General features: G+C 41.6%; 1 protein-coding gene and 1 long non-coding RNA gene across 5 annotated transcripts in view; one reads left to right on the forward strand and one right to left on the reverse strand.

Annotated features, from left to right (window-relative positions):
* Positions 1-14977, reverse strand: part of gabbr1b (gamma-aminobutyric acid (GABA) B receptor, 1b) — a 294834-nt gene that overhangs the window by 224383 nt on the left and 55474 nt on the right. The gene's annotated exons all lie outside the window — the stretch shown is intronic.
* The window catches only part of LOC120571260, a 461-nt gene continuing 26 nt past the window's right edge, over positions 14543-14977 (forward strand). Inside the window, exons 1-3 of the long non-coding RNA XR_005641207.1 lie at positions 14543-14613; positions 14690-14863; positions 14942-14977. The exon at positions 14942-14977 is cut by the window's right edge and continues 26 nt beyond it. This is a non-coding gene — a long non-coding RNA (uncharacterized LOC120571260). The remainder of the gene's footprint in view (positions 14614-14689; positions 14864-14941) is intronic.

The following is a 14977-nucleotide window of genomic DNA, read 5'->3' on the forward strand; positions in this document are numbered from 1 at the left end:
TTAAATCCAGCAGATTATTATTATTTGCGCTTGTACTGAGTGATAATTGTTCAGTAAACACCTCCAACTCAAATCTTAAATAAAAATGTGTTCTTAATATTTAATTGACACACACTTTTTTTTTATAATTTTTATTTTTAACATCTTTTAATATGAACAGTTGTTGGAAGAGCAACCGTACAGAAATGGTTTTCTGTCATTTGAAACTATAACTCATACAAAGTCTGACCTTATGGGCTTGACATACTCAGACCACTTTGTCCAAGTTTTGTAAAACATGTCTCTTTGTGACCTGAGAGTAAATGAAAGTTTTTCTATAATGTAGATTTCTTGGATTATGTTGATCCACTCTTCGATGGTCGGAAGGTCCGGTTTCAACCATTTCCTGGTTATGGTTTTCTTACTCGCTGCCAGTAATGTCCAAAGCAACCTCTTGTCCTTATTTCTCCAGTTGTTAACATCCACGTTGCCCAAATACACATTTTCAAAATTGCAAGGTATTTTACTACCAAATGTATGATTAATATGTTCACATATTTGTGACCAATAAGGGCTTAACAATGGGCAGTCCCAGAAAATGTGGAAATGATTGGCTCCTGAGAACCCACAGAGCCTCCAGCATGAGTCTCCACTACCCTGGTGTCTCTTTTGAATAGGTGTGATAAAAAACCTGATTATATTCTTCCAACAAAACTCTCGCCAGGTGTACGAGCCAGTAGTACTCCATTGTACTCTACATATATTCACCCAACTTTCATTTGACATTTGTAAATTACCTTCCATTTCCCATCTCCTCTTAATGTACTCTGTGTTATGTTTTTTGCCTTGCTGAATGACTTTGTATAGCTTAGAAACTAATTTATTTAGCAAAAATGATGTAATTAATGCTAAGAAAGTCTGTAGGAACCCCAAGTTGCACTTTTCCAATGTTATTTTTATATTTCGATCAAAATAATGCCTAACCTGTAAGTATCTGTAGAAATCGTCCTGACCTAAACCATATTTGTTCTGCATGAATTCGAAACTCATAAATGCTCCCTTGTGCACAAAAGAGTAATAGGTTGTAATACCTTTTGAGACCCAACCTTTAAATCTTCCATCAAGGGCATTTGGTCTGAAGTCAGAATCGTACGCGCACCACCTTAAAATTTTAGACAATTTTTCTAAGTTGCATATTCGCATTATTCTATTCCAGGAGTTCAGAAGAGATTCGTGCATAACATCTTCAATTATATTTGTACTCATTTGTTACGGTGGCCGGGAAGTGCAATGCAACATTACAAAGAATGAAACACTTTTACATTTTGGAAAACAAAATAACATTTTGGAAAACAAATTTACATTTTGGAAAACAAAATAACATTTTAGAAAACAAATTTACATTTTGGAAAACAAAATAACATTTTAGAAAACAAATTTACATTTTGGAAAACAAAATAACATTTTAGAAAACAAATTTACATTTTAGAAAACAAATTTACATTTTGGAAAACAAATTTACATTTTGGAAAACAAAATAACATTTTAGAAAACAAATTTACATTTTGGAAAACAAAATAACATTTTAGAAAACAAATTTACATTTTAGAAAACAAATTTACATTTTGGAAAACAAAATAACATTTTCGAAAACAAATTTACATTTTCGAAAACAAATTAACAAGATGCAAAACACTTTTACCAGTCCCGAAACAAATTTACAAATGACAGATTCTTCACGGAAGGGAATGTACCCACCGGAAGTGATGAGGTTTTGTATACATGTCGCCTTGACTACGGCAGTTATGGATCGAATGCGTCAATAGAGCGCCATCTTGGAACAAGGGACCACTGCCTTATATACTGTCTATGGGCCGTCCTTAATGCATCAGCGTCAATGTAGGCAAAGGTCTAACGGAAATAAAATCACTATAAATCGTCAAAATCTCATGCGATGTTCTAGTTTTTTTAAACAAAAAGACAAAGAGACTAATTAATGTGTTAATACAAAGAATATTTATTATAATCAGTTCACAGATATGAGTACAAACGGAAACTTCACCCTTCTGAACTAAGAGGTTCTTTTTCAAAGTGAAGTTTAAACAGACTGAAATGTCCAGGCTCACTCCCCCACTAATGATTCATTTATTTCTGCATGTATTTATTTATTTAACGAGACTTAAAGTGCGGTTTCGGTCGGTCCACAGTCCGAGTCCCGCCAGACTGCCTTTAGGAAACCTGTGATTTAAACTTCAGCAGGCTGTGACAGTCCGCTCCGTTCAGTCCTGGATCTGATTCTCCCGGGCTTCCCTTCCCTCCAGCGGGCCCACAGTACGGCCTGGGTCTCCAGCTGCGTGGTGTCGTTTTGGCTCCCAGGAATGGGCAGTGAGCTCCAGGTCCTGCAGCTGCAGACGGACTCAGCTGCCCCCCGCTGTAGCTTCGATCCGGCGCCGGCTGCCAACGTAACGTTCCCGTTTTCCAATGTTTCCGTCAGGTCCGCGTCATAAAAAACTCCAAACACCCGACCACACGTAAAGTCACCATAAACTTCATTCACGCCATACACTACTCACAACAACACAAATTGATCGGCGCCACCAACAACACCTCATCACTTCCGGTATGTGGTACATTCCCTTTCCGTGAAGAATTCTGTCATTTTGTAAATTTGTTTCGGGACTTGTAAAAGTGTTTTGCATCTTGTTAATTTGTTTTCTAAAATGTAAATTTGTTTTCGAAAATGTAAATTTGTTTTCTAAAATGTTATTTTGTTTTCCAAAATGTAAATTTGTTTTCTAAAATGTAAATTTGTTTTCGAAAATGTTATTTTGTTTTCCAAAATGTAAATTTGTTTTCTAAAATGTTATTTTGTTTTCCAAAATGTAAATTTGTTTTCTAAAATGTTATTTTGTTTTCCAAAATGTAAATTTGTTTTCCAAAATGTTATTTTGTTTTCCAAAATGTAAATTTGTTTTCCAAAATGTAAATTTGTTTTCCAAAATGTAAAAGTGTTTCATTCTTTGTAATGTTGCATTGCACTTCCCGGCCACCGTAATTTGTAGTTTTTTTGTCATTTAAAAGGGCCATAATGGGTATATCTTTCGTAGTAGTCCCTTCAACATCTTTCCATCCAGCCGAATAAATAGGTGAGCATAAACAGACTAAAGGTCTAATTTGAGTAGCATAGTAATAGTCCCTGAGACAGGGAAGGCCCAGCCCCCCTTTCTCCTTCATCAATTGCATTGTTTGGTATTTTATCCTACCCCTTTTATTTTGCCAAATATATTTTGCCAATATGTTATCCCATTCATCAAAATGTTTTTGGGTTATCCAGATAGGAAGAGGTACAAGAAACGAGGGAGGATATTCATTCTAAATGAATCCACCCTAGCGTGTAGACTCAAAAATGGGACATTGTTCCACCTTTGTAAATCTGATCTTATTTTTGAGATTAAAGGCCCATAATTAGCATCGAACATTCTAGACGGATCTTCTGTCAGAACAGCTCCCAAATATTTAATGCTATCGGATTTCCATTTCCATTTATATGCGTTTCTGATCTTTATGGGCGGATTGTAATTCAGCCTTAGAACCTGAGTTTTAGTAATATTGATTTTATAGCCAGAAAAAGACCCATATTCCTCCAGCATTTTCATTAAATTAGGAAGTGACTGAGTGGGATCCGTCAAAAATATTAATATGTCATCAGCAAATAGAGCTAGTCTCTGTTCCCCTGATTTTAAAGTAACCCCTTGAATTTCTGTGCTCTGCCTAATCCATTGAGCTAAAGGCTCAATAAATAAAGAGAAAAGTAGTGCCGATGCACCACAGCCCTGGCTGGTTCCTCTTCCTAATTTAATAGGTTTGGATAAATCCCCATTTATTTTATCTCTGGCAGTAGGTTTGTTGTACAGTGCAGAAAATATCTCAACCAAATCAGAATGAAAGCCAAATGCATCCAATACTTTATATAAAAATGTCCAACGTACCGAATCGAACGCTTTTTCTGCATCTAAACTTATTAGAAGAGTTTCTAATTTGCATTGCCTGGCATGTTTCATTATCAGAAGCGCTTTCCTAATATTGTCTTGCGTCTGCCTCTGTCTAATAAAGCCTGTCTGATCTTTGTGTATGAGTTCGGGTAACATTACCTTGAGACGTTTACATAATATGGACGTAAATAATTTGTAATCGATATTGAGTACACTCACAGGGCGATAGTTTCCACAGTCAAGTTTGTCTTTATTTTCTTTGGGGATAATAGAAATAATAGCCTCTCTCCACGATGGAGGAATAGCCTTCGTTTCAAGTACCCCGTTGAATGCTTTCATTAATGTCGGTGCCAAGTGATCTGGCATGAGTTTATACCATTCAGAATTGAATCCATCTGCCCCGGGGGCTTTTCCGTTTTTTAATCTCTTAATTGCAGATGTAATTTCTTCTTTAGTAATTTTTGAGATCAGCTTCTTATTCTGATCATTTGTGACTTGAGGTAAATTTAGTGAAGATAAAAATGCATCAATTTCAGTAGTACTTCTTAATTGAGGCTGAGAATATAGTTTCCGATAATACTCCTCAAAACACTGTTGTATTTGTTCTAGTTTTGTTTCAATTTGTTTTGTTTCAGGATGTTTAATTTTGAAAATTGTTCTCTCCGCCTGTTGTTTCCTTAATCTGTATGACAGAAGCTTAAGCGCTTTCCCTCCAGTATCGTAGTATTGTTGTTTTGTAAAAAGGAGCTTTTTTTAATGTCTTGTGTATTTATTTCGTCTATCTCCTTCTTTACTTCGAACATTTTTACTTTTACTGAATCCTGTAGGGAAGATGAATGTTCTTTTTGTAATTCTTTAAGTCTCATCTCGAGATCTAGTCATTTTTGTTTTTCCAATTTCTTTACAGTGGAAGAAATTGCAATAATTTTCCCACAAAGCACTGCTTTTAAAGCATCCCATAATATAATTGGTGAGACTGCATCATTGTCATTGTATTCCAGATAGGATTCGATTTCAGATTTAAATTTATTTATGATTTCCTTATCGTTCAGAATATTCGTGTTTAATCTCCATAGAGTAGACTTTATTTTACCACTAAGGCTGAGGTACAGGTATACCGGATTGTGGTCTGAGAGTGCACTTGTTCCTATGTCACAATTTATCACTCGAAACATATCGTTTTTAAACATCAAAAATAAGTCTATTCTGGAGTAGACATTGTGCGCCCCAGAATGAGTGTAGTCACACCCTGTTGGGTTAATTTCCCTCCAAATATCAACTATTCCCACGTCTTTCATGAAATTAATTACTTTTTTATAACAATTTTTTGCGTCGGGTTTGCCATTTGAACTGTCAAGTCTCGGAATTAATCGAATGTTAAAATCTCCCCCACATATTAAGACACCCTGACTCTTTGTTGTCATTGTTTCGAGTACATGCTTGTAAAATGACCAGTCACTACCTGGTGGAATATAAACATTGAACAGACTCACTAAGGTTCCGTCCACTTTACCAATTACCATAATGTACCTTCCCTCTTTATCCTTATGCTCAGCTATGAATTCGAAATTTACTGCACTGCACAACAAAATCGCCACTCCTCTACGTCTACCTGAGTCATGTGAGGAGAAATATACTTTCGTGTACCCCATTTTGTTTAATTTAGCATGTTCATTATCTGTAAGGTGGACACACACTTTTTTAAACTCTTTTACACAAAACTCTGTACTGTTAAAACTGTGAATAGTATGGTGCTGGAGTATGGTCTGGCTACACTGCTAATCAATTCTAAGATAGGGGGGGACGCTCTGGCTTGTTTGAATTTCTTTACAACCAGTCACAAGGCTAAGCCCCTAATGCAGCTATGGTAACCTTACAGAATATATAGCGGAGATAGCGGAAGGGGAGGGACACTGCCAGACTAGATGGAAGATCACGTTTTTGAGCTGAATACATGTTTGTGTCATTGTCTTTGGGAAAATGGACTATAGTTACATAAACTGTGTCTAAGCAGTGATGTTCTACAAATATGTCACTATATCTGGTTAATATAAATTCGATTTTTTGTTTTTAGTAGGCCTAATTTGAACATTTTCTAGACAATCAATTTCTATCAAAAATGGTTACTCAGTAAAGCTACAACACACTTAATGGATAATTTGGTATTTTTAAACCTAGACCCTATTTTCACATACATTGGTGTCTACTTAAGTGACTAATGTGAACAAAAATCTTTGAAATTGGTCCAGTATTGAGCAAGAATGCTGTAACCAGCAGCCGTGAACCGGGCTGCAATGTAACCTTTTTGAACAAATGTTTACCATCAAGTGCTGCTTTAGCCACTGACAGCAGGGTTTTTCCTGCCATTATACAGCTTAAGGCTAATAAATGGTAGTACATAGTCTCTACGGAAAGCCTTCCCCGTAGCCTATGTCAGAATAGCAGAGCCGGTGTGTGTAGTAGAGCGAGTGAGAGAATGGCGGGGTTAGCTTCGGAGCGAATACCAACTCCAGTGGTGGAGACGGAGAAACAAAGTGTCTCCCTTGTCCTTTCCAAAAGCTGTAGCAGAAAAAGTTAACCCTCTGCTTAATTTCATGTCAAAATGTCGGAGGAAACGTGACGCTACCAAGCCACAGCCAAACGGACCAATCACAGTTGTTGCGGTCTGCGTTGCAGCGACTTGTAGTTACATTTTTGTCGAGGTACACATCAGGCCACAGCGTAGGGGTCTATATCTACGCATACCTACATGCGTAACCATATCTCAACGCAGAAGCATTAACTAAGCTTTAGGCCCGGTGCCTAAGCCTTTTTTCACATCGCCTAAGCGTATTAACGTAAAAACAATGTGGAGAGCACCTTGACGATGAGCCAACACACGGGACGGGCGTCCGCTCGTTGTCTTCTGCACACGTGCTGCATGATGGTTCATGTACACAGTGGGACAAACAGGGTCAAAGTCACACACACTATGCATGTTGCACACACAGCGGCAGCTGCAGCCCACACATTAGCGAGTGTGAGGTGGCGAGAGAGAGGGAAAAAGAGAGAGAGGGATGTGTGTGTGTCGGTGAGTATGAAGTTAGCAGTAAAGCTATAGCTGTGAACGTAGCAGCGCAGTCTGTGTACAGTTTCTGACGGTGAATAACCCAAGACCCAAGCCAAGTTCCTGTGTCTTGCTTGCTAGACAAGCAACAGGGTTAGCAATGGCGCTAGCGACAACTTTAGCACAGGCTCACTAACTTAAGGTGGGCTGGCGGGCACACACACACAGACATACACACAGTCACACACAGTCACTGACAGGTGACAACGGAGGGCAGCCTCTCTGTAAATGGAAACTAGATGCTGGCTAATTGTGTTGCCTGGCAACCATTGACACACTCTCTCCTGTGTGTGGCTGTCTCTCCACATTTATCCGCCGATGATGGTTTGTCTCGTCTGGTTACATCACAGCATCGTCTCCCTGCACTGACAGGCTGAAACAACAGCACACACCACTTTCTCTCTGCTGGTGTGATAACGCATGACTGGATATCAGAGCACAGTCCAACATGCACACACACACATACACACACACACACACACACACACACACACACACACACACACACACACACAATTTCCAGTATTTTTGTCCTAAAATTGTCTGTGTGGTAGGGGGTTTAGTGAAGGGGCTGTTTGCTGCTTTTTATCATTGGTAGGAAAATTGACCATACGACACAAAGGTGACATTTATGCTTTATTGGACATATTCTGTCAGTTGGTCCACTACTGTGTGGCCCAGACATCTACTGGACAGAGATATAATTATACCCTAACAAGACTCAATACAAGTTGTTAGGGCTCCTGCACACTGCCTGCGTGGTGTGAGCGTGTCAGCTGTGTGGCGAGTCCATTTTTTTTTTGGCTCCCATGTTAACAGGTTAGAGCTTGCACACTGCCTGCGTGACACGCACGTCTCAGAAAACGCGTGCATGCTAGAAATAGAACCGACGCCTATTTTTCACGCGACATACAAGCGTGTTGGAAGCGTTTCCAGGCAAAATAGAATGCGAAAAGATGTTTATATGTAATTTTGACACAAATACATTTAATAAATGACATTTTGATGTTTGAAAGTCTCTAGGTTTTGTCATAAATGCAGACATAAATTTCTTTTTCAATTGTATTTCAATTGGATTCTGATAAAACAATAACATGGACTTTATTATCTCAGGAAAGGGAATTAAAATATATATAAAAAATATTATATAAATAAATTCTATTGAAAATATGTGCAGACACACAAATATTGACAAAATTAAGTTGAAGAACACGCTATTATTTAATTTTATCAATGGGAAACATACATGTGTAGACATAGAAAACGCCACACAGCCGCCACGCAACTGACATGCAACAGAAACGCTGCGCTACAGTGTGCAGGAGCCCTTCAGATCTGCAGCCTTCCCTGTGATTTCCCTGCCCCTCTTGTTTGTCTGTGCCAGTGAGAGAGGCTGGGCGTGGCCAATCAGCCTCCACTCACCTGCCAGTTCAATCAACACCCTTCAAGTCCTCAGCACTGATTGCCACCTTCTCCTGCTGCAGTATTTAATCTGGTTTCACACCCAACGCCTGTTTTGCCTGCTTGTCTGACTTTTTGTTTTTTGTTGTCTCAAGCCCTGCCACATTTCACCTGCCCATCTGCCTCGGCCAGCCTTGGCCCTGGACAGCTCTGTCTTTACTTGGATCCCCGCTCTGAAGCCCTGAACACCGGCTTCCTGCCCCCACACCCAGCTCCCCAGTTATTCCCCTTTTGTAGTGTCACAACCTGGCTCAAAGGCCATGACAAAAGAGGGAGCGAGGCATCGTAAATGATCAAAAGTAATTTATTTAACAAAAGAATAAACTAAACAGAACTTAACTTAAATAAACCCAAAACAAAATGTGGAAGGCGTGGTGATCAGGCCATGGTTCTGGTCTGAATGGTAGTGAAAAGAGAGAAGTCTAGTCTGACCAGGTGGAGCTTTATCAGCTCCCAGCTCCCAGGTGCACCAGATCTGCAATCAACTCAAACAAGGATGGAAACAAAGATGGGTAAGACCAGAGAGGCATCACTCCCACAGAGAGGCCCTGCCAGATTACACAGGGCCGTCACACCTCCCCCCATAAAGCCGGTGGCCCAAAGAGCCAACGGCAAAACCAACCACCACCACCACCACCCGTCACAACCGAATTATACAGAAAAAACAAGTGATACCAGAATCACCATACGATAATACACAGACTTATACCAAGCAGAAAGGAACCGTTGACCTCCAACCTGCGCCGGGACGATTGCTCACCCCCGTCCCATCACCAGCAAAACCAGATACCTGGGAAGCAAAGGAAGAGAACAGGTACACAAAAAAATAAACAGTACCAACAACAAAAGCCAGGTTGTGCATCTCCAACATCAACATGTGCATGTAGGAACATCACCAAACAGACATGGATACTGCTGCATCAAACCAGACAACTCATCACGCTCAGACTCCGTTAAATGCACCAACAGACTATCAAGATTACAAAGAGTCTCAGAATTCTTTAGACGACCATTCAACAAACTGTCATCTGGTTCCGCCACGTCATCTACACCCTGCGAGTCAGACACCGAACTCACAAGCAAAACAGGATGCACCTCGTCACTCACTGACTGGCTTACATCAGCCTCATGTCCATAATAGGACTTGAGAAGGTTGACATGACATAACTGTGTTGACTTTTTCCGACCTGGTGTAGCAATGATGTAATTAAGGTCAGACCTTCGCTCAACAACTGTATAAGGACCAGCATATTTAGCCTGAAACGGCGAGCTCACAACAGGCATCAGAGCAAGAACTTGATCCCCAGGACTAAACTCCTGATGCTCCGCACGGCGATCATAGCAAGTTTTCATCTTACTCTGTGACATTTGCAAATTCTCCCTCGCCATTTCACCTGCAACAAGCAACCGATGCCTAAAGCCATTGACAAAATCAACCAAATTTGGCGGAGTTGGTCTCCACAAATCCATCTTTTTTAAAACAGCCAAGGGCCCGGCACTTTGTGTCCAAAAACCAAGTCATTAGGACTAAAACCCAGTACTTTCCTGAACAGCTTTCTCGCAGGCAGGTATAAGCCAAGGAAGACCCCCCCTCCAGTCTCTATCCAGCTCTGTGCAGTATGCACAGGAGAACTTCAGAGTCTGATGGAATTCTCTCAAGGCCGCCCTGACTCTGTACGCATGATAAACCCGATGACTGGTTATGACTGACACCGCGCACAACTTCCAAACTTGACCAAACGTGATGCGAAGAAAAAATTGGACCCCTGATGGCTCCTGGATGACCCGGAATACCAAAGACCGAAATAAACTGACTTAGTGCTTTCACCACGCCTTAGTGGTAATAGCCCTCAACGGATACGCAGCAGGATACCGAGTGTTTTGACACATCACAGTTAGTAGGTATTTACAGCCAGACTTAGAACATGGCATCGGACCCACACAATCCACAATCAAATGCTCAAATGGTTCATTTACAACCATAATAGGTTGTAATGGAGCCGGCTTAACAGACTGATTGGGCTTACTCGTTAGCTGACACACATGACATGTTTTAATGTAAGCTGCAACATCTTTCTTCACCCGCAGCCAAAAGAAATGTTTCAAAATGTTAAGATAAGTCTTTCTCACACCAAAGTGCCCACTCTCATCGTGAGCAACTTTTAAGACAAGAGGACGAAATTTAGTCGGTACCACCAACTGAACGACAGCATCTCCAACAACGTCAGTACCCAGAGTCAACCACTTCCTAAACAACAAGCCATTTTGAACAAAATACCCACGTGCTACACTGGTGATCTCCGTAGCAGATGCAACCATATCAAACATTACTTCAAGGGAAGAGTCACTCTGCTGTTCCTGTACCAATTCGGTTAATGACACAGATAGCGGAAAATCTGACAGTGATGGAGCCTGAAACTCAACCTCACCCCCATCAGGTTCCCTCACAGACTCCGCGTTACTCATAGCTCGGGTACTTACACAGGCTGAGAAAACTCTAGGCAAGTCAGCAACGATATGATCAACAACAGCCATAACGAACCGCGAGATGTAACCATTGGCAAAGGAGGAAGAATCAGCCCAAACACGCCCACCAACCAGCCCGTTACCCAGAATGAAATGAATCCCCTCAATGGAGCAACGCCGGGCCCACACCCGACGCTACCGCGCCTTCACCAGCTCACAGTCCAGGACCAACTTATGTAATGGTATGGGCAAAACAGTTAAACCCTTGCCACGACTAAGTATATAATCGCCCGTATCAGTGTTGTCAGACAGCGGCAGCACAGATCCTACAATGTAGGAGTCAAAGGCCCCTGTATCCCTCAGGATTTTTACTGGCACCTTAGCCCCACTTCCTACCAGTGACACAAAGCCATCTCTAATAAAGCAGGCGCCCCAAAACATCCGGTTCAAGCTCTGTAGTAAGCAACTCCGATAGACAGTCCACAACTACACGTTGTGGCAGCGCCACAGGCTTAACCTTCAATACTCCAGATTTGTTTTTAAAATACAGGAGTGGACAATCAGCCTTCCAGTGACCCTTTTTCCAGACAGTAGTTACAATTAGTGTGGACGCATCACACTCGCGATACCGCCTCAGAGATTGGCGCACCAGCTCTCCAAGAACGCTCAGCGTTGTAGCCCACTCTCTAAAACCTCCTTTATGAATCAACAAGTACCCATCGGCTGACGTAGCCGCACCTGCCAGCTTGACACACTGCTTCTCACTAACATATGTTGCAATGTAACCAGGAAGCATGTCCTTAAACTGCTCCAAAACCACAAGATCACACAAACCCTCAAAAGTAGTGACCTCCAGCGCAGCCAACCACCGTTTAAAATGACCAGTCAGGTCCCGAGCAAACTCCATATAAGTTTGACCACTACGTCTCTCCCCGGACCTGAAACGTTGGCGATATGCCTCTGGCACTAACTCATACGCTTTTAACACAGCAGACTTAATAGCCGCATAGCCTGAGCTATCCTCTGTACTCAGCGAAGAATAAGCTTCCTGCGCCCGTCCCGTCAGCACACATTGAAGCATCAAGGCACAATCTTCATCAGGCCAACCCCTAGCTTTAGCGACACGCTCAAACAACAAGAAAAACGTATCGGGATCTTTCTCATTAAACGGTGGTAGTAGTCGTAAGTTATTAACATCAAAGGAACGCACACCTCCAGACAACTGCCCGCTCTGAGCTCCACTGGACCCCTCACCTTCAGTTGCTAAAGCTAAACGGCGCCCCTCCAGATCCAATTTGGCCTGCTCAATTTCTTGCCGAATCCTCTTCACCTCAATTAGCCTTTTTCATTAGCAATTCATGTTTACATCGGTCATGCTCAAGCTGAATCAACAACAGCTTCCTCTGCTGATCAAACGAAAAGCCCTGAGTCCGAACAAACGCACCAGAGGAAACCGTGGAGACTGGAGAACCATCATCCCCAGCCAACACACCTTTCTCTCTCAACTCTGACTTCAAAACTATCTTAACGTTCTCCTTCAAGCGTTTATCACTTATCACTACCGGGAAGTGTTCCGCAATCATCAGCAATTGCTCCTTAGTACAACGCCCCAACGCCTCCTCAGACGGAGCCGCAATAAACGCATCACACTCCGCCATCAAAACAAACTACAACTGGCAAAACAGAACCACAGCAACAGACCCAGCAAGACAGTTCAACGTCCCCGTGCGCATTAAGAGGACCAACCCCCACCTGGGATGGAGCTTCCCCACTATCTAGATCAATCCCGCTAACTAACTCAACCCTAGTCTTCATGCAGCTACTTGTGGTGGGTATTTATGCACTAATGACCGCTGGCAAGGGAGAGCAACTAGCACGCTAGCAACCCTCCGAAAACCACGGACATGCTCCCAAGCCAAAAGCTTCACCCACGTTCGCCACAACACTATCAAAGATCAGCTCAACAAGCCCAAAAGTGGACCGTCGCTACAGCCTACAAGAGAAAACTCCATCCACCATAAACAACACGCACACGAGGACCCACACCAGCCATTCGGATCACCTATCGACCGTAGCAAACAACTTAAATACTTAAATATGTTACTTAAAACAACAAATATGTTACTTAAATAACAAAACAAAACAAAAACACCAACAAAGATATAATACAAATGCCAGAAAACAAGCCCTCACTACCCAACTCAACCAGCCAAACCAACGTACAGCACCACCGCACTACCAAACAAACAAACAAACAAACAAACAAACAAACAAACAAACAATAACCAACGCAAAAAAAACTTCTTACCAGTCCAACAGGCTGCCACGCTCCCAACAAACTAAACCACAGCACACACTAACCGAACACAAAAACGGCACGAGCCCCCATTTTGTCACAACCTGGCTCAAAGGCCATGACAAAAGAGGGAGCGAGGCATCGTAAATGATCAAAAGTAATTTATTTAACAAAAGAATAAACTAAACAGAACTTAACTAACTTAAATAAACCCAAAACAAAATGTGGAAGGCGTGGTGATCTGGGGGGTATTCCATCAACGTAGCTAAGAATTGCCAGACTTAGGTGTAAGCTTGAAGCTTGACTAAGCTCCACTTCCCAATCTAGCTCCAAGTCGTTCCATCAAGTGAAATCAGCTGGCTCCACTTGACACTTAGTCAAGCCTCACCTGTTAAGCCTCAACTTGTGCACGCCCACAGGGGAAAATAAAAGCCTATTCTAGTCGAGGGACAGAAACTGTCCAAAATGCCGAAAAGCAAGGGGAAAGAGCGTGCAGAAATGTTCTCTGCAGCGAACAAACCCTCCTCATGGAGGTATATGAGGGATTACAGCCACATAATCAACGAAGAAGGGCAATACTGCGGCAATCAATAAAGCGAGGGATGTGGCGTGGCAGAATATTGCCGACAGGCTGAATGCGTAAGTGATAAAGAAATTTAAATATTTCAGCATCATCATGTTATATAAATCCCCCATCAAAGGGACAAAATATATGTAGACAATAATCTACCAATTGATTTCTTGATGGTTTTTGTTTTAAACTAATCAATTATGTGGACCTATTAATGCAACCAAATCATTAAAATTAAAAGGAAAATCCTAAAGAACAAAAGACAGCCCTAATAAGTAACATTCATATGAACATAATTAAAATAGAATTATTGTTTCCCTGCAATTTATGTGAAATTCTCCATATTTCATCATTTGGCCGCGCCCTAGTAGTAATGTTAGAAAGTGATATTCCTCACATTCATCAACTGATTGTTATGCAAATCGATGGGATAGCTTTAATTGATTTCCTGCATTATTATTTATCTAGAATCATTTATCAAATCAAGCAATTCAATGGAGATGAGGACCCCTGTTACAGTAACTAAGTGAATGCAGGTGACCGCAAATCAATCATCTATCTCCTGTCAATCGGAGGCCCTAACCCTTGTTACATCAAAAGAATGATGATCTCTTTAAATTGCCTCTATGTATGAAATATGCTGTGTGTCCCTCATGGTTATGTCTCAACAGAAGCAATCTCAGTAGCCAGAGGAGGACCGGCCACCAGGTCAAAATCAAATATAAGAACATTCTTAGCAATGGTAAGTGTTCCATAATGTAATGTGAAATGTATCAGTCAAAATAGATGTGCGCTATGAATCTATACATGTCTTGCAGCCACCAGAAAGCAGACTGCATCCATGGGTACTGGTGGGGGACCGCCACCGGAGGAGCTCACACCAGCTGAGATCCTGGCCCTTGGGATAAATAAGGGGCCCAAGATAGTTGGGATCGAGGGGGGGAGCTCCTCCAACCCTGTGGCCCCAGAGATCCGGGCCCCATATGTTGAAGGTATTGTCAATCACTGCCCCTATTCTGGTGACAGACCCTCATTAGGGATAACTAACTATGCACCTGTGTGTCTGATAGTGACAGGGGATCAAATTATTCTCCTTGACCCACCAC

This window comes from Perca fluviatilis, chromosome 13 (assembly GCF_010015445.1).
Source record: "Perca fluviatilis chromosome 13, GENO_Pfluv_1.0, whole genome shotgun sequence".
Taxonomy (NCBI): Eukaryota; Metazoa; Chordata; class Actinopteri; order Perciformes; family Percidae; genus Perca; species Perca fluviatilis.